Source organism: Crocuta crocuta, unplaced genomic scaffold (genome assembly GCF_008692635.1).
Source record: "Crocuta crocuta isolate KB4526 unplaced genomic scaffold, BGI_CrCroc_1.0 scaffold179, whole genome shotgun sequence".
NCBI lineage: Eukaryota > Metazoa > Chordata > Mammalia > Carnivora > Hyaenidae > Crocuta > Crocuta crocuta.
This window is the reverse complement of record NW_027551568.1, coordinates 6,809,702-6,836,476: the sequence shown is the minus strand read 5'-3', so window position 1 is coordinate 6,836,476 and position 26,775 is coordinate 6,809,702. Positions and strand designations below refer to the sequence as shown.

The 26,775-nt window shown below is 43.2% G+C and overlaps 1 long non-coding RNA gene across 1 annotated transcript in view; it reads right to left on the bottom strand.

Moving 5' to 3' along the window:
- Positions 1-2,432: 2,432 nt before the first annotated feature.
- The window catches only part of LOC144220340 (uncharacterized), a 177,526-nt gene continuing 153,183 nt past the window's right edge, over positions 2,433-26,775 (bottom strand). Inside the window, exons 2-3 of the long non-coding RNA XR_013331703.1 lie at positions 3,246-3,382; positions 2,433-2,749 (exon numbers count right to left, since the gene is read on the bottom strand). This is a non-coding gene — a long non-coding RNA (uncharacterized LOC144220340). The remainder of the gene's footprint in view (positions 2,750-3,245; positions 3,383-26,775) is intronic.

The following is a 26,775-nucleotide window of genomic DNA, read 5'->3' as shown; positions in this document are numbered from 1 at the left end:
GTAGCTAATTTTCTGATTTCCTATTTTATAACGAAATTATGTGGGCTGGAAAAATATAAGATGTTTTATATTCTAGAAATTATTTTGGAAGCACATTTTTATAATGGTGTGATCTCATTTTTAGCAGATGAAAGCACAAGTGATGAGTCTGATTTATACGAACAAACAGGAGTGGAAACCACTGAGAATCATTTCATTTCAGTATTTCCTCCCCCATGCATTTCCAGTTGGTGCTTTTTGGGAAATGGATCCTGTGTAACCACTCACTTTACCACCTAGAGGAGAGGATTCTGCAATGTAGCATGTGTAGATGTGTACCCTGCCAGGAGTTAGAAGGCTCCTAAGAAGTTGAGAGAAGAAGAAAAAGGCTGTGATTTTTGTTTGTTTGTTTTTCTCCTTCTATACCTCACTGCTTAGTACCATCTCTCTTGAGAGGCTTGACTATGACCTGTCAGGAAAGATGACCATGAATCAGGTCAGTGTTAAGTGTCAACATGAAATATTTATACTTTGCAGCATCAACCGTTTTTCAAGTATTACCTAAAACTCAGCTTATGTACTTGTATGGAGCTAAATTTTATGAGTAGACCATGTAGCTAAGTTTTTGGGGGATTTCCAGAACTACAGTACTTTTTAAGAAATTGAGAGGGCTCCTGAAAGTCATAAAAAAATGAGAAAGCAAAACGTCTGTCCTCCCTATATAAAGAACTTTAGCAAATAGCTTGTTAACATGTAGATAAATGTCATTAGATAAACATTTCTAACAAAATTGGACAAGGTAGGGGTAGAACTGTGCTGAGTATTTATGGACTCCTACCTTGATTTTGAAGGACCTATACTCACTAAATTTTATTAATAGTATTTACCAAGAAAATCATTTTAAACATTTCTTAAGGTAGAGTTTATTAACTTTTGGGGGTCAGAAATCAGATGGTCTTATATTTATGCTATGACAAAGAGTGAAAATTTCTTTAAAAAAATGACCTCACAGTCTCATGGGTGGGTCATATTTTACCCCAATTGTTATCCCCAGCCCAAAACATTTTGTGAGCCCTACTATGGGCCAAATGCTATTTGTTAAACTAAACTGAACACAGTATATTAGCCCTGAAAAGCCCCATCCCTTTTTCTTCATGACCTACTAAATAAACCATCCCCGAAAATGAGGATGTGATGTGGCTCGGCCTTTGGGATAATTTTTGAATGTGTAAATGTCAGTATGAGCAGAAAACAAAATATTGCATAACATGTTTTAAGCATTATTGTAAGTCCTGTGTTAACAGTTTTGCGTCTGCTGCTCTGGTTTTGAAACACATTTGTATATAGATAGAGATGTTGGCGTAACTTTTGTTAAATAAAGCAACTGTAAAATGTTCTCTGCACTTTCATTTCACTGGTAAGTGTGGGGGGACAGGTTATATTGCCTCTCGTGTGGTAGGTTTCTGAAACATGGAAAGACATCATCCTCAAAGCACAGGTGCATTGAGTTCTACCAGGTGTATTTTTAAAAAAATTTTTTTAAATGTTTATTTATTTTTGAGAGAGAGAGAGAGTGACAGCGTGCAAGCAGGGGAGGGGCAGGGAGAGAGGGAGACTGAGAATCTGAAGCAGGCTCCAGGCTCTGAGCTGTCAGCACATTGCCTGATGCGGGGCTCAAACCCACAAACCGTGAGATCACGACCTGAGCTGAAGTCAGATGCTTAACTGACTGAGCCACCCAGGCTTCCCAGTCTACCACGTATATTTTGAATTCAATACACTGGTGGTTAATCCTGCACACCCTGAAATGAACACCAGCTTACATTGTTGTTTGGTGCTGCCTTAAATTCACAAGAGATGCTGGTTTGGGCAGCAGTGACAGTTTTTGGCCCATGGCCCATGGCCTCATCAGAGATGGTGTGTGGCTACTGAACCTGCCCTATGTGCGTGGTCTGTGGGGAGGGGTTGGGACAGGGGGAGCTCCTGAGCAGGTGATGAGCGTGCTTGGACCACGTGGGCACTGCACTGTTGACACAGTCCATCCAAACACCCTTGCATCTGATTCCATGCATAGCTGGGAGGAGAAGGGATGAGGCTATTTGGAGGGGAACTTGATTCCCGCATCTCATTCCAAGGAGTCATTTTGGGAAAGAAATGGACTTGAGAGGACTATGGGCAGACCCCGAAGAAACCATAAAGAGATGTGAGTTGCTTAAATTCCAGAATTTGCTGATTTCATTCGTTAGCTGAGATAAGTCATCATCCTCCAACCCTGCAGATCTAGTCTAATAAGTGGTCACCTTTGGTTATCTAGGGGGAAGTGGAAATCAAGCAAGGCAACGGAAGCCTGCAGGGTGGTTTGTATCAGATGTCGACTACCAGGGGTGGCTGCGCTGTGAATGGGGTAGGGGGCCGGGTGGAAGTGATGTCAAGGCCAGAAAGTTAGGGAGTGGCAGTCACCAAGCCACATTTTACTGTGGAGAGAACTTCAGCTCGAGAAAGATGAATGTTGATGTGAAGGTGAGTGAAGTAACGTGCAAGATGGTGTTGTGGCAGGAAACACCCTGGAGTCCATCAAGCTCTTTTGCAACACGTAGAGTTCTTTGCTGCCACAGGTTACATTCGGTATGAATTGACTTCTTAAGGCTTTAGCACATATCAGACATACTGGTTGCACTGGGCTACCATTCTGAGGAATGTGGTCCTCGGTGCTGTCCAACAGGAATATAATGTGAGCCAGTAGGTAATCTGAACTTTTCAGCAGCCACATCTGGGAGAGTGAAAAGAGCAGGTGAAGTTAAATGTTTTATTTGACCGACATCTAAAATACCGAACCATTCTGGGTTGCCTGGGTGGCTTCGTCGGTTAGACATCCGACTTTAGCTCAGGTCATGATATCACGGCTTGTGAGTTCGAGCCCCACATTGGGCTCTGTGATGACAGCTCAGAACCTGGAGCCTCCTACAGAATTCCATGTCTCCCCCTCTCTCTGCCCCTCCCCTGTTTGTTCTGTTTCTGTCTCTTAAAAGTAAATAAATGTTAAAAAGAATTTACTGAAACATTTTCCATGAACATAAAATTTATTGAGAATTTTGTGTGTATAAATACACGTACACACGTACAAAGTGTATAATTACATACACTTTTGAAAACAAAGTCTTTAGACTTTGGGACATAAACCTGGGACATATTTTAAACGTCCAGAAGGTTTGGATGTTAATGCTACATTTTCATTTATAATGGGATGTAGTCTTACCAAAACTTACCAAAACTGTGTTTAGCAGCAAGATTTTAACTGCTTCAGTTTTTCCATTTAAATTAGAAATTCAGTTCTTCAGTCTCCCGAGGCACATCTCAAATGTCCATTACCCATATGTGGCTAGTGTTTACCACACTCAACAGCCTATGACAAGGTAAAACATACTGTGTTGTAACAGCTTACTTATCTGAGCTCCTTGATAGGAAGAACTGGATTTCATTTATCTACAGGCCTCTAAAACTAGGGTAGGCCAGGCTAGGTTGCACTAACTCACATTAAGGAAATGTCGGTTCTGTGCCAGATTCTGCATTAATGGCCTACAGTTCTATCACCAGGTGGATACCTTAGAAAAATTGTTGCACATGTGACTTTTTGAGGTTATATTTAACATTGATTTCACAACCCTTGTTGGTGGGCCAAACAAATGTTTATTTCTCATTCACACGGCATCCACAGTGTGAGGGGCCTGTCTCATGGAGGGTCCCATCCCATAGCTGCACCATCTGAACCGCTTGAGCTTCCTCATCGATCCCGCACAGGACGGAAAACAACACACAGAACTCACACTCACGCCCCACTGCCCCAAAAGTGGCACACCGCCTCCCAAAGGGACAGTGCAGTCAGCATGTGGACCAGCACTGACCTCTAACACCCACGGATCGCAGGCTGAGTGCTGGAGGAGCATGAATGGCAATTGCCCGGTATGGAAAGCAACTTGTCCATCTGACAGTTGTGAAATGGTAACAGTCTGCTAAGAGGTGGTGAGGCTGTGGAGAAATAGGGACTTCACAACGTGCTATTTGGCAATATCTAAACTTGAAGAAGCGATGTACTGTTTTCATCTGCATTGCCCTGATTCCTAGTGAGATAGTGCTTATTGGACATTATAGTTTTTCTGTGTGTGTCCTGCTGGTAGTGCTCATCCGTTTTACCATTGAATTCTTTATTTTAAGCTTTTAAAAGAAAATGTAGATACTGTTAAAAATCCCCACAAAGAAAAAACTTTTTCCTTTGGGTTTGGTGTTTCTGTGCTTTATTTTAGAGATCCTTCTCTACCTTGAAGTCACAACAGGGTTTTTTTTAAGAAGTTTAATATTAAAAAATAAACCTCCATACAACAGTGAAGATTATGACAAAATACAAACTGTCAGATACAGGCTTTGTCAAACTCTTTTCCAAAAGGCTCTGGGTCCAAATCTTTTGATATGTCAGAACCAGGTGAATTACTCACTCAGACATCCTAACACCCATTATCAGAGAGTCTATGCTTTGATCTCAGTGTGGAACTCTACCTCCATATATCCAGGTTCCATATTTGTGTGTATCCGTGGCTGAGTTTCTGTGTTGCTGCATTACACTGTTTATTGCCATTCTTCTTCAAAGTTAATTCTAATAAGATAGTTTACCACTGACAAGGTACATACACAGTGAAGAGATGTTCCTTGGCAGATATTATAAAGCTATATAATGGTCTTGGCTATTCTTTACTCTTCCATATGCACTTGAAAATCAGCCCAGGGTGACTGGGTGGCTCACTAATTTAAGTGTCTGACTTCAGTTCAGGTCATGATCTCATGGTTTGTGAGTTTGAGCCCCACATCAGGCTCTGTGCTGACAGCTCAGAGCCGGGAGCCTGCTAGATCCTGTGTCTCCTTCTCTCTCTGCTCCTTCCCCTGTTCATGCTGTCTCTCTCTTTCTCTCTCTCTCTCAAAACTAAATAATTACAAAAGAAAATTTTTAAAAAAGAAAATCCCTGTTGAGATTTTGATTGGAAGAGCACTGAATTTACAGATGCATTTGAAGAAAATTTGCATCAGTGGGAACATGTTATTACCATTCAGTCTGGTAATTGATTTGACAATGTAATAGAAATAAAGTTGTGTTGGACCACACAATCTTTAGGGGAAAAGATTTCATTCATGGCAACAATAAAAAAAAACTATAGGTTGCATAATCAATTAAGCGATGAAGCAGGAAGAAAGAATTTTAGACCATCATATCACTTGCAGTAAGATAGCAAAATTGCCAACTGCAAATTCAATATTTTATCTTTTTTTAAATTTTTTAATGTTTTTATTTATTTCTGAGAGAGAGAGAGCGCAAGCAGGGGAGGGTCAGAGAGAGAGGGAGACACAAAATCTAAAGTAGGACCCAGGCTCTGAGCTGTCAGCACAGAGCCTGATGCAGGGCTCGAACCCACAAACCGTGAGATCATGACCTGAGCTGAAGTCGGACGCTTAACCGATTGAGCCATCCAGGTGCCCCAAATTCAACATTTTAAAAATCAGTGCAGGGGCACCTGGGTGGCTCAGTCATTTAAGCATCTGACTCTTGATCTCAGCTCAGGTCTTGATCTCAGGTTCATGAGTTCAAGTCCCAAGTTGAACCCCATACCAGGCATGAAGCCTAATTAAAAAATAAAAATAAAAAATAAAAACCAGTGGATTTTCTACACATCAGTACAAGAAATAGGTCTTGTGGGAATGCACTTATCACTTCTACTCTACAGTGTAGAAAAGTCTTAACCAGTGTAATATGAAATTATAAATTAAAATGGGCCTCTTTGTATTTTCTATGCAAGCAGAAGATTAGAGTTTGAAAGAAATGATACTGGAAGAGACCCAACTTTCCTTAGAGTTTCACCGTAATTTTAGAGTTTCAGCATAATTTTTGCCATAGGTTTTGGGAAGATATATTTTATCCACTTAAGGCAGTTCCCTTCCATCTATAAGTTGTCTTTCCACACCCTGCCCCAACCACAATTGTTAAATTTATGTAACGTATTTGAGTACTTTTTCTCTCTTAAAATTTTAAGGTAGTATAGTACTTGAATACATTTCACATCTTTAATCTTCCTTATATTCCATAAGGTCATGGAATCTATTTATGATCATCTTGTCATGATCTGTTTATGTGTATATACTGCTGAGTTTACAGATTTAATGTTAGAATCTATGTAAATGGTACGGGTCCTGTAATTTCCTCTTTTAATATATCTCTATACTATTCTATTGTCAAGATATGTATGTCAAGACCTATGGGTAGGTCACTTTCTTCACCTCTCCATTTGAAGCAAATTGTTTCAGAGAATAGAGATCAGTTGGTCCTCAGCTGAAGGGTTAATCGTCCAGCAAAAACATCCTCAAGGGTTTGGCAGAAAAGGAGAAACACAGATGAGGGAAGGGGAAGGTTGGAAAGTCTCAAATACGGATTTGATTTCTACAACGATCATATATTTTTTCACGTTACCTATCTTTTATTGAGTGACTTGTGCTCCTCTATGCAATTCAATTCCATATACTTAGAACAATATAAACAATAGCCACGTCTTTTTGAGGTTTACTCATATGTAGGATGAAGCACCTTATATTATTTTGCGGGACACAAAAGTCCATACGCTGTCGTGTGGAAAAACTATATCCCCCATCTGAATCAATAGAAGCCATAAAGCCAATCACTTGAAAAGGAGTGTATTAATAACATTCCAGAAATAAGTTTTCATTCAGCTCATGAATGCAGCCCCGAAAACCTCCGAAAGCAAGGTCTGCCTCCTGCCAAGCACGCTAACCTCCATATGGATAAAGAACAGCTAGAAAGGAAACAGTGCCCATCCGAGAATGAACCTTCACCAGGCTGTTGCTAAAGCTCCCATGCCTTCAGACATTTTCCAGGACGCTGATCATTCATTTTTCACAGCCCAGCGCCTAGCATCTGGGCTTACCTGTAGGCTGGACTGTGGCAGGCCTACTCCAGACTGTCCTGAGGATATGCTCACCTCTAGAGGATGTAGGATGTCAGAACAAAAAGTCTCTTACGCGAAGAGTTGTGTGACAGCAGCACCGAGCCCAGATTAGATGGAAGACTATAACAAAACTCTAATTTGCGGCAGTTCAGATTCAGCTAAGATTCATATATCCTTGGGTGAGGTTCGCTGCAGGGGGGAGAGGGGGGGACAGCATTCCTACTAACTTACATTGGGGGCCATATATTTCAGACGGCTGAGTACAAAATAGACAGGAAAGTGGTGGAGGAGAAAGAGGGCTGGCTCAAAATTGTCTCAGGTACGAGGTGACACATGCCATATACCCAACAGTCCATTGGCCAGATTTGGTTCAACAGCTTCAACTAACTGCAAGGGAGATTAGGAAATGTAGACCAGCAACACAGAATATGTGGTAAGGAACAACTTACCACAATAACTGTGTGACTTTGAACAAATAACTCAACCTGTCTGTGCCTCACTGCATGTAGTACCAGCCCTGATTTTACAGCCAAAGCAAACATACTTTATATCTTGCAGATCACAAGAATTCAAGCACCCAGGTGGTATCTCAGATATGAAGTGTTTAATTCAGGAAGTATGTATTTATTAATCTGTAAAACACCTTTTCTGGGGTAGACACACATGATCTTGATATTGCAGTGAATAGAACAGTAAGATCCTTGCCTTCACGTTGCCTGGAACTTTCTACTCAGAGTGTGGTCTGTGGACCAGTAGCATTAGAATCACCTGTTATCTCGTGTAAACGACCACATCTCCAGTCCCATCCCTGACCTCCCAAACCAGAATCTACAAATGTCTGCAGGACTTGTATGCACATGACCGTTTGAGAAGCACTGGCCTAGAATGCTGATCGTGTCTGCCTTCATCTGGTGAATTCTTTGTTTCCTTTCTCAAGAACACCTGCTCTGATTCTCTCCACCCCACCCCCATCTCGGGGTTAGGGATTAGACGTTGCCATGGCACTGCTATTGCTCTTCGAAAATGAGAGGGGAGCGAGTGCTCACGGTCCAGTGGGGAAGCCGGCACACTTTATGTTATCAGAGCAAGCGGCATATGCAGGGCCATACACTGTAATTAATGGTAATACGAACCAGGGGTGAAGGGTGGGGGCAGCAAGCAGGGACAGAGACAGTAAGAAAATGAAGGTCAGTGTCCTGGGGCTGGACAAGCTGGGCCCTGAGTCACAGAGCGAAACCCAGGGTTGAAAGAAGTGAACCACGATGTTGTTGCAAACAAGTGGGTAAGAGTGCTTGAGCCTCATCCTTTTTTAAAAAAAAATTTTTAATGCCTATTTTTGAGAGGGGGGTGCAGAGAGAGAGGGAGGCACAGAACCCGAAGCAGGCTCCAAGCTCTGAACTGTCAGCACAGAGCCCGATGTGGGACTTGAACCCATGAGCCATGAGATCATGACCGGAGATGAAGTTGGACTTTTAACTCACTGAACCAGCCAGGTGCCCGGATCCTCATCTCTTAAACTCACCTCTTACAAGCCTACCTCCTGCTTTCTCCGTGCCTGTCATTTTATGTTGGTTTTACAGATCTGGGACTGAGGGCGAGACCTCTCTGGGCCTCGTGGGTAATAAGCTTGTGAATTGAACTCTGAAGTTTGAGAAGCACTGCTTTACTGTGCGTACCAGTCACAGGATCTCCTTAAAATACAGGTCCCAGCGCAGCCTGTCTGAGGATGTCAGTGCTGCTATTCTAGGGACCTTGCGCTGAAATCTTCAAGTTTTCTTTTATAAACACAAAACAAACCCCAGCTGTTGGGTAAAGCAGTTGAGAGCTGATTCAAACATCGTTACTTCTAAGAAGTGATGCACAAAGAACCTGCATTCTTTCCAATTTACCTTTTTGAGCCCGATACGTGCAGCCATCAATTCCTTAATCTTCTCCCAAAGCTCAAGGGCAATTAGTGAACCGGACTGCGGAAGAGCCAGCTCCCCAACATCTCAGCAGCTTCAATGAGGCTGGGCCTGAGACATCTGTCCCCAGCTCCGAACCCTTGCCCCTTCAATGTCAAACCTGAAGAGTTTGATCCTGCAGCTTCCAAATAAGGGAATTTGAAGCATGGATGTGTGTGTGTGCTGCTCCTAGGCATTTTGAAGACCGGTTTATAAAGAGCTCCTAGAACCTTCCTTTACACGGGTGGGCCTCCGGAGATTCTGGAGCCGGTCTAATGGCTTTAAAAAAATCACTGGAGAGCGGCGCCTGGGTGGCTCAGTTGGTTAAGCGTCTGACTTCGGCTCCAGTCACGATCTCGTGGTTCCTGTGTTCCATCCCTGCATCAAGTTCTCCACTCTCAGTCCAGAGCCTGCTTTGGATGCTCTGTCTCTCTCTCTGCTCCTCTCCCATGCTCTCTCTCAAAAATGAATAAACGTTAAAAAACAATAAATAAAAATCACCTGGGCAGGTGCTTCCAGACCAAGCAGCTTGCATGGGAGTCACCTCCCTGCCCACCCCTCCAGCTGGAACCTGTCCTCCTCGTCACTATTGTCGTCATATTTAATCTGTCTCCAAACTTTTCCGAGGAACAGAAGTAACGTGACCCTTTGAAAACTAAGCATTTATGCGTTGTTTTGGAAATCATCAACCTGACAGGTCATTTCTACCAGCCTCAACACTCTGCAAACCCATTTCTTTTAAAGGGCTGTGTAGTCTATTTAAAGGGAAAAGGTGTTCCTCTTTCTGGTCTTTATTCGTTTTGGCAGAGATTTCAGTATGAAGTCCATACAAGAAAATCACGATTGGAAACTCAGAGGTTTCTCAGATAGAATGAAAGAGGATCATTGTTGGCAGTTATCTTTGTAATTCACATAAACACCCTCTAAAACCTGGGAGTTATCTGTGTGCTCAAGTACTGCTAAACTTGAGATACAAAGGAAAGCTAAATAATAAACACTTAGACATAAAGCATATTTTAATGGAACATTTATTTTGAGAGCAAAATACATTTTCACCTGTAAAGGGTGGGGGTTGGACTAGACCATAATAACCATGCTATTTATTGTTATATTACATTTGCTATCATCAGGTAGAGCTGGAAGGGACTTTATTCCAGTACAGCTAAACCACATTCTCAAATAAGCTTCCTGATGAGGCGGATAAGCCCTTCCATGTTCACTGGCTACCTGGGGGCCTCACAGTCCCTGCCTATTGGGGGCCAGCAGGTAGCAATGCGAGAGAACGCAGGAGGGCAGGAGGTACTACGGATCCCTCTGTGCCTTTAATTGTGAAAGCCATTCTTTCTCCAGTGGGGAGGGGTGACTGGGGGTGGGCACAGGTGAAACTGGGCCCCTGAGTGCCATTCTGTGTAAGACCCTTCCTGGCAACGTGAGGGTTTCCATCATCGTGCTGAAAACGTTCCCTTTGCTCCTTTGCTGCTCCACTTTGTGCCCAGGGAGGCTGAGCTCAAGGGACTAAAATAATTGGGCTCCCCTGGCTTCTGGCTTCAGCTGGGCTCCAAGATAAAGAGGTCAGCTCTCTCGTTGCCAGATCCCATTAGGAGCGCCTGTGTTTCTCTGCCTAATGCCATAGCCAGGGCCAGAGCTAGTTTTGTTGGGTAGAAGTTTACACAGACTTCAGGCCCTCCTGAAGAGAAAGAATACAAAAGTATAACTATAAATTTAGGCATTGAGTGAATGTGTGTTAAGAATGAGAAGGGAAATCACAACAGCTTTCAAAAAATTTTTTAAAAAGACTTACAAATAACACAACTTGAAAAAACGAACATGTGTCTACCTTACATTTTCATCTGTCTTCTCTTTATGACCATGAAGTTTTCATCAATTTGGTCATACTCTCAACAGAGAAAACAAAATTTGACATTTGTTTTTAGCTGCTTGAAGACTGCCATCACTGCATTATTAACATGCCAAATTTTTTTTTTATGGGAATAGAGTGAAATAGAATTTCTCTCTGATAGAATATTTCTGTTTTGACCGAGGGGGTCAATGCAAACTGAACTCTCTGCTTATAATTTTATACATCTGTTGGCTGGAAGAATTTCCCACAGACTAGATTCTGGCTTCGTATACTTCAAGTCCCTTCTTTTGTTGTGGACGAAATGACACAAAGGACAAGACACACACAAAAGACAGACACAGACACAACTCCGGCCGGAGGAACAATTCTACGCAAGCCCCTCTTGCGGTTTATTTTATACCCCGGTAACTGGATACAAACTGAAACCTACAAGATGCATTCCTTTACCAGTTAAGGGCAAGTAGCCAAACACATTTCAAGGACAGGGGGGAGCAAAGGGAGGAAGCGACCACAACATGTTTACTAAGAGGCCTGCTCACAATTCCAGCCTCCTCCTTATTTCTAAGGAGGGCATGTTCCCTCGTTTGCAAGCGGACCATTAAACTTGGATATTGTGTGCAGGCCTCCTGGCAGAGCATCCTGTTTGCAGGTATGCTTTGCCCAGGCAGGGAGCCCCGTGTGCAGGCACATCCCTGAGACCCTAACCACGCTTTCTTGCGGTCACTGTCGGGCTCCCACATCTTTCCCTCACTACTCACATATTTCTAGTGGCGAGGGTCCATAGCACACATCTGGATGACAATATAGCCCATGGTCTTGCAACTTGGTGTCACAGAAGACACCAACATTCTGGAGGCCATTCCTACATGGCAGTTCTTACAGTAATTGTCCATGGAAGGGACTGGGTTTGGTAAGATTTTTGTGTGCAATTCACAAATTAAAGATTCACTAAACCTAATGCCTCCCTAGCTAGATTTAAGATACTCCAGGGGTGCCTGGGTGGCTCAGTTGGTTAAGTGTCCAAATACAGTTCAGGTCATGATCTCACAGTTCATGAGTTTGTTCTCCACATCGAGCTCTGTGCTGACAGCTCAGAGCCTAGAGCCTGCTTTGGATTCTGTGTCTCCCTCTCTCTCTCTCCCTCTCTCTCTGCCCCTCCCCTGCTCTCTCTGTCTCTCTCTCAAAAATAAATAAACATTAAAAAATGTTTAAAATACTCCAAAGCCAAACAAACAGAGGGGGAATGTGGTGAAGGAAAAGTCTGAGTGGAAAGGAAGATCATATGCAACTGTGGGTTAAATATCTCACTTTTGAACAGTTTACAGAAGCACCTTACCAACTGCACACTGCTACCTACTCCCTCCAGACCCTCCAGCTTTAGTTGTTGGAGGGTCCTTCCTGATACTGCACCTGTCCCTGAGTTCCAGTGGTCACCTCCTCTCGAGATTTGCTCCTTTATTCAGGTATCCTTGACCATACCCTTAAACAGGCCAACTCTTCCCTGTCACATCCTATGGATGTGTACCCCCAGCCCTACCAGCAATGATCAGAGTAGAGCCAACATTTATCAGCTCCCCTGTGTGCCAGTCACTGTGCAGAGAACTTGGCACGCATTGACCCATTTATCTTTATGCAACCCAAGAAAGGGCTACAAACCATCGTGACTTGAGCCCCAGCCTGTCACTTAGTAGCTCTGTGACTTGGAGGCCTAGACAGTTCAAACAGCTTGACCAAGTTCACTGCAGGCAAATTCAGGACAACTTGTTTGCCCAATATCTGATGTGAACAAATCTCGAAGGCACTTCTAGTGGTTATCGGAGGTTGAAAGGGAAACAGATCCAGAGAAAAAGGTTCAGGAAGAGCAACTCAAGTAGTGAAAGGCATCCCAGGACAGAAACCACCACATGGACAATGAGATAAGAGCAAGAGTGGGGGTGCCTTCAAGAGAGCATGGTGTAAGTCTCAATCCGGTGGACAGATTTCAAATTTCATCCATCCATCCGTCTATCCAGGACTACTATTGAGTGCCTACATCCCAAGCATCGGAAAGCACTGAGGATCCTTGGTGAAGGAGATGGAAAAGTCCATACCCTCGTGAGCCTAACACCCTGTTGATGGAGATTGGCAATTAATGCACTTGTTTCCTTAATTTGTCTTTCTAGTAGATCTCTTCCTGAAATGAGAACAGGGTAATATTTGCAGAGTGACCTGGGAGAAGAGAGTGAATTATTTTACATATAGTGTTCAAGGAGAGCCTCTCTGAGGAAGTGACATGTGAGCAGAAAGCTCAAAAAAAAAAAAAAAGAGGGAGGAAATGAGGTTCCCAAATACCAGCGTGAGACCATTCCTAACACAGGGAATGGAAAGAGCAGGACTTGAGTCCTGGTTCCTTTGCCTCTTGTTCGCTCTCCCCACGTAAAGAGTGAATTTGTGGGGAGGGTCATCTCTGACCCGTTTATCCTTCTCCCTGCAACTATTCTTTGATGGACTGTTCATCAATCACATTTTTTTTCATTGCTATGTACCTTCTAGAAGAAAGAGAACTGCACAGGAGCCAAAAACCCTAGCTAGGCATGGTCCTGACCCTTTCATTAGCTACACAGAAGAGAGTTACCTTCTGGCCATTCACTTGATCATGTCCTGGGTACTTAGCAAAACTCAATGAGCCACTGTTTCACTAGCTGTAAGATGGAGATACTACATGGTGCCGAGAGATCAGTGGGTGTCAAACCAAGTGACCTGGATGAGTGGCTTGGCTGAGACATAAGGATGGCCCCCTGTCTCCTTTCTGGTACCCCATCACTTCTCTCCAAGATCCCCAGTCTTCCTCTTCCTTCTCCTCCTCTGGTTCCAGGGAAGGATAGCAGAAATTTGCATTCTAGGTTTTGTCTCTTGGCAAGAAGAAAACATTTCACCATGAAGGCAAACCTTAGTCTGGACAGAGTTCTGTCATATCACCCTCTCCGGAGTTCTCTCCAATTGACGTGGTTCAGGTGAGCTAACCATGGATCCAGGACCACAAAACTATTCCACGTGAAGCTTTCATTCCACACATCTGTGCTGTGTTATGGAACAGGTCCCTGCTAATGTGTGCGCTTGTTGGCAAGACTGCTTTTGTGCCCACAGGAACTAGGTTTGGGGCAATGATGTCCTCCCCTTCCTTCATGCCTGTGATGGGTTTCCCACCAGCCCACTTACTAACAGCTGGAAGCCTTTCCCAAGCCCCTTCCCCACCCTGCTCTCCATGAGCCCATTTGTAATGTGAGGGGCTGGGTAAGTTTGTCTCCAAGGTCCTTGACGCAACCTAATTCCTCTGCTAGTCCATATCTCCACTCCGTCGCTTCAGTTGCTTATATTTTCCAAATGTGGTTCCCTTTTGTGATGTGGGTCCACCTGTCAGTTCTCTTGGTGTCATGTTGTGATGGTTTCAGTCTACAGTGAAAAGTGAATTTAGAGGTGCCTAAGTGGTTCAGAGCAATGCTAATTTGTGCTAATTCCTCCAACAGCTCAAAAGGTATTTCCAACTCATTACTTGGACATGTGTTGCTGCTCTTGCTTTTCTTCATTAAGCAGGGCTCTGCTTATCCTGGGAATCCACGGCCATGAGGGGCTGGTGGCTTAGCTCCTGGTACAGGCACACGGGTTATTTGCAGAGGGCCTCTGCAAGGGCAGGGGCTCCTGCAAAACCGTGAGGGAGAGAGTTGTTTGTTCATTTATACATTCAACAAATGGCATTTATCAATTGTTTCCCCAAAGAAGACCCTTTGGCTATCATTTTTTAATGTTTATTTTTGAGGGATAGAGACAGCACGCAAGCAGGGGAGGGGCAGAGAGAAAGAAGACACAGAATCTGAAGCAGGATCCAGGCTCTAAGCCATCAGCACAGAGTCCAGCACCAGGCTCAAACCCACAAACCACGAGATTATGACCTGAGTCAAAGTCAGATGCTCAACCAACAGAGCCACCAGGTGCCCCTGAAATTAATGTTTTGTTTTGCTGTTTTATGCCTTCCTTTTTCTACTTTTTAATTTGATTTTTTAAGTTTTGTTTAAACTCCAGTTAACATACAGTGTAATATTATTTTCAGGTGTACAATATAGTGATTCCACACTTCCACAAAATACCTGGTACTCATCACAAGTGCCCTCCTTAATCCCCATCACCTATTTCCACTCCCTCCCCTCTGATGACCATCAGTTTCTTCTCTATAGTTAAGTATCTCATTCTTGGTTATGGCTGCAATGAATTTTCTTATTCTTTTAATGAAGAGTAGAGTTTTTGGAGAACATTCTAGATTCAAAGAACAGTGTGAAGAGTGCCCAGTGGTGGCAGAGTGATTCCATGTTTGGAAAACAGTCTTATACTTGGCTGCTGTAGGGCATATTTATTTGAAGGAAGATTTCCTGGGAACCAACATTATCTCAAAGAGAAGCCTCCTCCCTTCACCTCTAGCCCATAAAACCCTTCCCCTAGTCTGTTCTCCATGAACCTGGGGCCAGAGAATTAGGGAGAATCAGCTCAAAAGCCAAGCCAAGCCATTCAGCTCTTGGGGGAAGGTGCTGAGTGGGGGAGCTCAGTCAGGGTGGTCTGGACTCTCAGGGAGATCTCAGCCTCACTTCTTCAGTGCCCCATGAGCCATGAACTCCAGATACATGTGAGCATGGGGAGGAGGGCCTGGGAGAGTGTGGGCAGAGAGTGAGAATGCCATTAACTTACTTCATTCTCTTCTGTTAGGGAGCCCACAGCCAGACCTGGAACCCCGGTTTCCTAGTCTCCTGCTCTGGTCTGTGTGCAGCCCCGGCCAGGCAGAAGGTAGAGGGGTTGAGACCCATGCAACAAGAATCAGAATGTCCTGTAAGTCTGACTGACCGTCTTTTCTCTACCCCAGTCCCCATCTTGTAAAGACAGGGAGGCCCGGGGGAACTCATCCATGTGCGGGCTTGGGTGGGCACAGGCAAGGATGTACGCTGGAGCCTGGGGGTGCAAAGTGTGAAGACAGGATCAGCTGAGGCAAGGTTAGAGTAAGACAGGGATGGGGGCTTAATGGGAGGAAGGGGAGACTATCTGGCTGAGAACAGAACCGATTATGGGGAGAAAGAATACAAAGACTGTGGTGCCTGGGTGACACAGTCAGTTGGGCAACCGACTCTTGATTTCGGCTCAGGTTGTGATCTCACGGTTCATAGGATAGCCCACATAGGGGACTGACTCTCCCTCTCTCTCTCAAAATAAATAAACATTAAAAAATAATAATAATAAAAAGACTGAAAGGAGGGTTGGCGTGACGTTTGTTAGATTTCTGAGGACGTAGTCCTCTTCCCTTCTGACCAGTAAACTATCGGTTTTTGCTCAAATAATCTGGACTTGAGACTGTCCCTGGGAGGCATCAAAGCACTGAGTCTTGTTTTAAACTGGTAATAGGGTCGAGAGAGGCTGCCATAAGGACAAAGAATTATTTTTTACTTTCCCTGAATGGACTTAATTACCAGCTGGTCTCAATTGGGGTAAAACCATTTTGCTTCCTTAATTAAAGAGATCTCAAACCCAGGCACAAGATGCCTGGGTTGTGTGTGGTTCCATAGAAGCATGAATCCAGATGGAACGACCTTTCACTCATGATATTGAACAATATCTTTCTCTATCCTTACCACCCTAGGTGGGGACCTCAGCTCTCTCATCTGGGCGATTGACTGTAAGCAGCCATCACCCACCTGGGTCCTCTTGGGCACTTCACCAGGCCCTGCACTTTGGACAGACTCAAATATCACAAACACACATGAATTTATTTAAAGAACACACAGGACCTTAGTAACTGAGATCAGAGCTGGCAGAGTATAACTCACTACTCTGAACATCCGTTCTGGTATGACCCACATACGAGTCTCTAGATCTCCTGCTTTGGTGTTCTAAGAACAAAAGATGATGGTGTCTGAATGCCTTTGTGGACTGTGTTGCTTCCCAGACTACTTATGGTGTGGACAATTTGAGCTGTGGACATTACTGACACAGGAGAAAGAATAACCTGTCAAACCTTTCTGTTCAGAAAGCACAAACGCAATAAATTATTTTATAACAAACAACCCGTTGCTAGTATTGTAGAACATTCATTTTATTGCTTTTCATTATGTGTGAAGTCCCAGAGGTCCTTGCAAATTACCATGGTATTTACAATTACACATGGTGTCTGGGAACCATTTCTCAACATTCAACAACTCATTTTGCTCCAATATTTTCATGTTTGCAGATCTAGATGTAATATACGGGAAGCATGGCACCAATTCTGTGCTTCGGGGACTGAATGGATGTTGGATATTAAATTTGCAATTAGTTTCATTTTTATTAAAAAAAATTAATGTTCATTTATACTTGTATTTTTCTTCATTTAAACAATTTAAAATCTTACATGCACAATTTTTCATTTTCAATGTAATTTTTGTAACATTTTTAACTTTACTTAAAGGTGTGTGAACTTTTTGTTTTTTAAAACTTTAATATGTTCAGGTCATTTCTGTCAACAGAACACATAATGTGAAAACCATGACTATAAAAACATAATTAACAACATAGTGGAGTTAAAAGCCAAATAAATAGCATGGAATGCTACTTAAGCGTTTGCAAGTCATGTATGTTTATTTTACCACACATCTAAATACTGGCAGCCCATCGGCGGAAACACACATGCAGAATTCCATTTGGTCACCTTTGATCTTTTGCAGTTATTTGGTCACATGAAGCCATAATTTTGCATGTAACTTTTTTTTTTTATTTCTCTTGTTATTAGAGTCAAAGTTGGAGGATAGAACATATCAAGCCAGCTGATAAATTGTGAAGTACTTTTAAATACTCGGACATGTATATCCAAGCCTCCATTTGGCTTTCTTGCAAAGACTTGCAAAAAGTTGTGGCAGGCCCCTTCCCTCAGTGTGGCCTGGATTGTGGTGGACTCAGCGCAGATTGGGACAACTCAGTGCTCAATTTCTTCCCATAAGGATTTGTTTGCTTGAACTATAGTCCCTCTTTGAGTATTTCTGCTTCTATTTGACTTGTAGTTGGCAAAACAAAAGAAAAATAATAGGCTTATTGAAAATTAAAGATAAAATTCCTATCGGGTACTTTAGACAATGATTGTGTGTGTATGTCTGTGTGTGTGTTTGTGTGCACACGCAACCCTTAGTTTGCTAGGGCTGCTGTAACAAAGTACCACAATCTGAGCACCTTAGAACAACAGAAACACAGTCTCTCATGGTGCTGAAAGCTGACTTTCCAAAACCAGGCTGTTGGCAAGGCCCTTGTCTCCCCAAAGTCTCCAGGGAACGGTCCTTCCTTGTGGTTTTGGCATCCAGCAGGTGCCAGCAATCTCGGTGTCCCCTGCCTTGTAGATTCAGGAACTCACTCTATGTCTTAGTCTTCACTTGGCTTCCTCCCTGAGCATCTGTGTCTCTGTTTCCAAGTTTCCCTCTTCTCACGACCGCACCGTGGCTTTATTTTAACTTGATCCCATCCACAGAGACCTAATTTCCAAATAAGGTCTCCTTCATAGGCTCCTGAGCTTAGGACTTGAACAGAACTCTTCTGGGGATACAGTTCAATCCATGACAAGGCTCATGGGTGTCATTTCTCTGGTATCTAGTTTTTAAACCTCTAGCCGCCAATCTGGCCTTTCAAGTAAACAGACAGAATGGCATGGATCCCTGCACCTCAATTTGGCAGCGCTCCTGGCCTAGGCTTCTGGCTAAGTTGCCTTATTTAGCTTTTTGTAAACAACTTTTAGAGTTCCTATTTAATCTCGTATTGCTCAGCCGTACTTGGAAGCTGACCATTGCCGTCAGCTTGCTTTCCCTAGCTTCTCAAGTCGGTGTTTTGCCTCATTTTCCTTTAATCTGTCCAAATCCTCTTTCAAGTCTCCACATCAGGGTCCAGGATGGCTCCCAGGTGCAGTGATTTGCTCGGGGAACTCCCTGGACTCAATGCAGCTGTAATCACTACTACAATTTATTCCTGAGTAGAGGTATAAAACGGAACAAGCAAAAGGCAAAGGCACAGGGTGCCACGTGTGGGGGACATTGGGTACCAGCTCCTAAGAGCCTGCTAGAGCAGAGTCACGCATGGAGCGCTTAATTCCTGCAGCAGGGAGTTGTGACCACACACGTGAAGCTCCATCCACCTGGGGAAGCTCCCTGCAGACGCTGCTGTGCACGTTTCTGGGGGCTAGTTGTGTATGAGTCTCCTACCTCCCTGTACCAGAGTTCCCCACCCTGCTCGGCATGCACCACATCGTTTGCCCAAACAGTTGAGGCAGTGCCCCACCCCGTCGCTGGGAAGAAACCTCAGATCAGCGCACGAAACTGTTCAGCAGCCCAGGACCAACCTCATGGGCAGAACTTTCTGAGGATCAGTCCCTGGCTTGCTGCAGAGATGATCCACCCACCACTTCCCTCCTCCCTGGGCTCTTCCTGGGCGTTTATCCCTCCAGGTGAATTAAGTGATATTTTTAAAAATTTAAATCCAAGTTAGTTAACATAGAGTGTAATAATGATTTCAGGAATAGAATTTAGTGATTCATCACTTACATGTAACACCCAGTGCTCATCCCAACAAGTGCTCTCCTTAATGCTCCTCACCCATTTAGCCCATCCCCGCACCCACCTCCCTCCAGCAACTTTGTTTGTTCTCTGTATTTAAAAGTCTCTTATGGTTTGCCTCCCTCTGTTTTTATATTATTTTTCCTTCCCTTTATGTTCATCTGTTGCGTTCCTTAAATTCCACATATGAGTGAAATCAAATGATATTTGTCTTTCTCTGACTTATTTCACTTAGCATAATACCATCTAGTCCCATCCACATTGTTGCAAATGGCAAGATTTCATTCTTTTTGATCTCCAAGTAATATTCCATTGTATATATACATATACCACCATCTTTATCCATTCATCAGTCGATGGACATTTGGGCTCTTTCCATACTTTGGCTATTGTTGATAGCATTGCTATAAGCATCGGGGTACATGTGCCCCATCAAATCGGCACTCCTATATCCTTTGGGTAAATATCTCATAGTGCAATTGCTGGGTTGTAGGGTAGTTCTATTTTTAATTTTTTGAGGAACTTCCATACTGTTTTCCAGAGCAGCTGCACCAGTTTCCATTCCCAGCAGCAGTGCAAAAGGGTTCCTCTTTCTCCATATCCTCGCCAACATCTGTTGTTGTCTGAGTTGTTCATTTTAGCCATTCTGACAGGTATGAGGTGGTGTAGCATTGTGGTTTCGATTTGTATTTCCTAGATGATGAGTGACATTGAGCTTAAGTGCTTTAGTTAAGTAACATTTCAACTAAACTTTTATTTGAATGGTAGTATAACTTGAGATTATCATTTATTTATCGTCTAATTTATGGACAGTTACTTCCTCTTTCAACATGTGGAAAGAAAGGACAGAGATCAAATAGGTAGGACATATTGTCCTTGGATAGGAAGGCTCCATATTATAACATTTTGTTCATGTAGGTCCTATTGAATATTTTTCAAATGTCTTTTCCACATTAAGATGATCTTATGTTTTTCTTCCTTGGGACTGTTAATAGAGTGAATCATTGAGCCATCCTGAACCCTATTTACTTGATTATTGATATTATTATTCCATCTACCAAAATATAATCTATATGTGCAGTCACAGCAGGTTTCCCAATATTTCACATTGATTTAGAGACTTGAAGCATTTTCCTTTAAAAATTAATAGCAAACATGTCATTCCTACATAGTTCTGTAGGCATCTCATTAAAAGTGAGCAACTTCTTACACAAGTCAGAATGTTATTATTACACCTAACAAAATTATAAAGAACTCATTGGTATTGTTTAATACCCAGTCTACATTCACATATCCCCAACAGTATAAAAATGTATTGCTCAAATCTGAACAAAGATCTTACATTACATTTGACTGTTATTTCTTTAGCCAACTGAATGGTTCCCACCTTTGGTTCTGAAACAAACCATAAGAGACTCTTAATGATAGAAAACAAATTGAGGGTTGATGAAGGGAGGTGGGTGGGGGATGGGCTAGATGGCTGATGTTATAAGCAGGACACTTGTTATAATGAACACTGGTATATAAGTGATAAATAACTAAATTCTACTCCTGAAACCAATATTGCACGTATGTTAACTAACTAGAATTTAAATAAAAATTTGGGGGGAAAATGAGTATAATTCCAAAAAATACAAATAGGAACTGAATTTGGGGTAGCTGGTCTAGGGTTAATTTCATATGACCTACATGAAGCCTACAGAAACACTCTCAGCCCCACATGAAATATAGCTGTCTTTTTAGATTATAGTTTCTGGCCTGCAGATTTGGCTAAGAAATAGTAAAAACAAGGACATCCATCAAGGTCCAGTCAGCTATGTGGGAAAGATTTGTCTATTTGGAAGGGAGCCTTAAACAAAGCTCAAGAACAGCTTTCCCATAATTTTTGCCTCAGCCACACATTGCCAAGGGAATGGCTGCACGTGCCCAGGCCAGGTTGGGATTGGCCATAGGACATCACATCATAGGACTACTCTTTACCAAGTCCTAAAGAGCCTGATCAAATGCAAACAGCTGCTAACTTGTGAGCAATGCAGAAATGAGCTCTGTCCCAACCAATATCATCTTAAATTTTGAGGTTTCACACCCTGTCTAAGCCCAAAGCCTTGCTCTTCCTCCTTATTAATTTTATTCCCAGACACCACAATTGTGTCTCAAAGTCCCTGGCCAATGATTCAAGATATTAGCATTATTAATTAGCCTTCCTAAAACCCTATTATCCACTCCCAAATTTGGAATCAACCAAGAGATGGCACAGAAGGCAGACAGGTGCAGTTAAACATGTCAGCTCTGCTGCTGACACAGTAGATCAGAGGGTGGGTGTGGCTTGTATGTGTGGTCACCATAGCCTCCTGGTGGTTCACACTGACATAGAGACCTGAAACTCAGTCCCTGACCCTACTGGATGAACACAATCTTCCCTTACGGGACCTGTCTGCACCTGTAAGTCCCACAAGAAGAAGCAGGAAGGAGCGTGCATCCTGTGGGCAGGGCGAGTCAGAAAAAGATGAGTTTCAGGATGGCCAGTGACACATGCTCAGTTCATGCCCCTGGACATAAGAGGACTGACTGACTCTCCTCTTGTTTTGGGCAAGAGTGAAAGTCATGGGAAAGAGAGCTGGAAGTGTTCTTCAGATACTTCTGGGGAATGCGGCTGAAATTGCCTTCTACACGTGAAAATGCAAGAAATGGAAACCGGAGAGTAACAGGACACCTATTTCGGAGGAAACACTGGAAACCTGAAAAGGAACGGACAGCATCATTTTAGGACCAGTCTTTCCATTACCGGGTGTGCGAAAAGTGCCAGGCACTCTCTGCCAGCCCTACTGGCCCTGATCTGCTAGGTGTCATATACACCTTATATCATTTTCTCCTCCCAATAGGTAGGTTATTTAACCTGACAAGACTCCTGGTTTCTTCATCTAGAAAAGAGACATTCAAAATCATTTCCAAACCCACTGCTGTTCTCACTACAAAAACCAAGCAGCTTTCAGAGTTCTGATTCATGAAACAAACTAGAGCCACAAGTCTTTTCCCCTGGGTATTCTGGTTCTGAGTCAGTAAATTCCTAGATGTTGGAATTATCTAGGAACCGAGTGTGGACCATGCATTTACTGAGGGTTGGGGGGAGGCAGGTACAAGGCAGAGAGGCTGGCAGGAGCCAGTCTTTTACATTCCCCTAGACTCGCTTTCTTGCAGAAAGCTTTAGACTCTGTCGTAAGAAAAGATGCTGATTTGATTTTCCCAATCCATCATTCCAAAGCCGATGAACAGGCAAAGAGCTGCTTTTGTGGGAAGGGAAAGAGAGTGTCCCAAGTTGTTTCTCTTCATCCATATTCACAAGTCCTGTCTCCCAGTGTGTCACCTGTCAAGCCTAACAGGATGGAAGAAGATGGGTATGGTGCCTCTAAATTATGTGTACTGGGGGAAACAAATGAAAAAGAGCAAACAAGAGGATCCAAGGAAAGGAGGATGGCTGTTTAGTTCTCATGCTCCCTGTCATAGGCTGAGGAAGCTAACATTTCTATTCAACTCAATCCAAAAGTTGCTGGGAACTGAATGTCAAGATACCATCCTGGGGCCCCTGGGTGGCTCAGTTGGTAAAGCATCCAACTCTTAATTTCAGCTCAGGTCATAATCTCTTTGTTCGTGTGTTCAAGCCCCACATCCGGCTCTGGGCTGACAGTATGGAGCCTGCTTGGGATTCTCTCTCTCCCTTTCTCTCTCTGCCCCTCCCCGGATCATGCACACACATCCTCTCTCTCCCTCTCTCTCTGCTGCCCCTCCTCCACTCTTTTTCAAAATAAATAAACATTAAAAAAAAAAAAGAAAGAAAGGGGCGCCGGGTGGCTCAGTCAGTTAAGCGTCCAACTTCAGCTCAGGTCATGATCTCACAGTCCGTGGGTTCGAGCCCCGCATTGGGCTCTGTGCTGACAGCTCAGAGCCTGGAGCCTGCTTCAGATTCTGTGTCTCCCTCTCTTTCTGCCCCTCCCCCACTCACTCTCTGCCTCTGTCTCTCAAAATAAGATAAAGACATAAAAAATTTTTTTTAAAAAGAAGAAGTAGATAACATCTTAGCCCCCACAGAGCCCAGATGAGTAGGGGAGTCTGAGGACACAGTGAGGCAAGAGCGACGATAGACATGGCCCCACATAACTAACAGCCTCCCCCCTCCCCCAGGGGTCTTGAAAGACCCACTGAAAGAGAGGATATGGGAGCCGAGTCAAAGGTGGAGCAGGAATGAGCCAAGCAAGAGGAGCAGTGAGTGGGACAAACTCAGCAACAAGAGAATTCTAGACAGAGGAAATAGTGTCTAACACCAAATCTAACTTGCCCTCTGGTGGTGTGCCACTTGTTTTTCACAAAATCTCTTTGAACTTTAATATGAAATATTTTTTTGGTCTTTATTCCCTTTTCTGTCACAAAGCTCATAAAACTCTTGGAATTTCCCAAGTGTTGGTAATGTCTTTTGTTATGTAGATGAGGGGACTTTGGGACTTTGCCTAAGGATGGGTGTTGGTTGCCAATGGAACCAACACTTTGGTGAGAGGATTAGAATATCAGTCCCACCCCTGACCCCTGCTTAGAAGGGAAAGGAGCTGGAGATTGAGTCATCTGCCAATCAGTCATGATTAGGTAATGAAGCTTCCATAAGGAGGGGGTTCCCAGAAGGATGGGGTTCAGAGAACTTCTGGGTTGGTGACCACATGGAGGTGTTGGGAGCATGATGTGCTTGAGAGGGCAGGGGAGTTCTGCACCCTTCCCCACATTCCTTGCCCTATTCTTCTCTTCCATCTGGCTGTTCCCTTTATAACAAACCAGTAATCCAGTAAGTAAAATGCTTTTCAGAATTCTGTGATCCATTCTAGCAATTTAATCAAACCCAAGGAGGGCAACAGGGTCGTTGGAACCTCCAGTCTACAGCTGATTGATCAGAAGCATAGGTGACAACCTGGGCTTGTGACTGAAGTAGAAGGGAGGAATTGGGGAACAGTCTTGTAGGATTGAACCTGATGCACTCTCTGGGTAGATAATGGCAGAATTTAATTGAATTGCAGGGCTCCCAGTTGGTGTCTCAACAATTGTTGGTATGCAAAACCTGCCCCCCTCCCCTGCAACCTCTAGAAACACATAATGATGAAGTTGGATCCAGAACCTTTAAAAATGAGCATATTGCCTCATGAAACAGCTACTATAAGCACCCTTATTTCCCAAATGGGACAACTGAAGCTAGAGAAGATAAGTGGCTTGCCCGAGCAGAAGTTGGTACACATTACACATGAGAACAAAGTTTCAAACATAGGTCAGTAGCATTCCAAAGCCTAACTTTTAATAGGGACAGGCCATGCTGCCTTTACAATGTGATGAACAAAGTCACAGAGGTTGGCTACAGCACACTGTCCATGAGTAACTACAAAGAGTGCTGTTTCTGGTTGGTGATGTGGAAAGCAGACAAGAGCCAAACATTACATGGAAGATTTTTATGTACAATGTGAAGAGGTTGGACATCATCCTGGGGTAACAGGACACTGAAGGGTTTCAAGCAGAGAAATGCCATAGTCAGATGTGTTTTATGTTGATCTATTTTCTTTGGTTTCACCACAGTAACATGAAACAAGACCAGAGACAAAAAGACTAGTTAGGAAACTCTGGTGATAATCAAGAGAGAAGGTGGTGGGTATCTAAACTAAGTGGTGAGAGTCGAGATGGGGAAAGTTGGGGCAATTGGGAGAATAGTGGAGCACAACAGCAGGACTTGTGGATCCTATGGGTACAAAGAGGATGCAGCAGTTAAGGAGGGAGGTACTTAAGGAGGACTCTGGGTCATGAGTTGGAATGACTGGGTGAATGTTGAGCTCTCCAGTGGATACAGTACAAGGAGAAATGAGAGAATGAATCAACACATTGGATGTCCATGGCTTGAGATTACGAGTCTAATGCAATGGATTCCTAATTGTATTAGCTATCTCCCATTTTTATACAAGCTAGTTTGGATTGGTTTTGGAATGCTTCATGGTTATACCTACCACAGCTGAGTTCAGAGACTCAACCAAAGTCACCAATAATCTCTTTCAGTTTCTTAGCTCAAATTTCCTTTGTTACCTCGTCCTTGGGGTCCTTTCTCCACAGTGGTGGTAATGGTTTTCAACTTCAGATGGTATATCCATCTGAATACACACAGCTGAAGAGGCCCCTTGTTTTTGTTTTTTTGTTTTTGTAACCACCATACCAACTCCTAAAATAGAGCTTTAAACAGCTTTCTCTGGGGCAACACGTATCCCCCTGGAAAATCACTGAGTGAAGAGATACTTTGAATGGTGATTATGGATTATGCATCCTTCCTTCTGGTGGGAGGAATAGGGTCAGGGCAACCCCTGAGAGGAAAAGGAGTTCTATTTTATAGACAGGCTAACAAACAGAAATTCACTCCACGGAAAATATCCATCTGGGGTGGATGATATGACTGGAATATGGAGGGAGATGTCAAGGTTGGAGATAAATACTTGGAAGTCATCAGCACTGCAGTAAAACTCAAGGAGAGTAGAAATGTTAAGATGACTTCTAGGTCAAGGATGAAATTACTCAAGGAACATCACCCTCTAAGAAGAGAAGAACATGTAACTAGAAATAAAACAGAGGAGGAGAATCCTGTGTCAAGGAATGGATGAACATGCTCTCATTTTGTTTAATTTTTACTGCAACACGGTAAGGAAGGGAGAGGGTCTTTTCCATTGTAACAGAGGAGTTTAAATCTGAACTGTCCTAGGGGAAGGGGGTGATGGGCATGGAGGAGGGCACTTGTGGGGATGAGCACTGGGTGTTATATGGAAACCAACTTTGACAATAAACTATAAAAGAAAAAAAAGAGGAAAAAAAAAGATGAATAAACAAGCACAAAAATAAAAATAAATCTGAACTGTCTTACAAACACAAACCTGGCAGGTAGTAATGCCCTGCACTCTGTTCTACCACAGAGAGCACAGAGATCCCATGCAGGACAAAAGGGTTAAGGATGTATGCAGTTCCCAGGTGTTTTCTCCTCCCATCTAGGAGGACTTCACTTTTAAACACCCACTTGCTTCTTGGCAGTAAATGTCTTTGTTCCACTAAAAATTTTTTTAAATAAAAAAATAAATTAAAAACAGTTCTGACCACTCTTGCTCCAGAAGAGTTTATGCTTACTCAAACATTTGCATCTGTCATTGATTAAGTTTGTATAGACTTGAGAAAACCTAGAAGTATGAGAATAAGATCACTGGAAACTATCCTATAAGGGATCCAGCGGCAGATTCCAAGAAGATCCAGAAACCCTGGAATTGAATCACAAAATCGTGTTTGTGCATAAAGGACTTCTCTTTAGGGAAGAGGATTCATAGTTTTCTTTGGATTCTCAAAGGAATGTAAGAGCC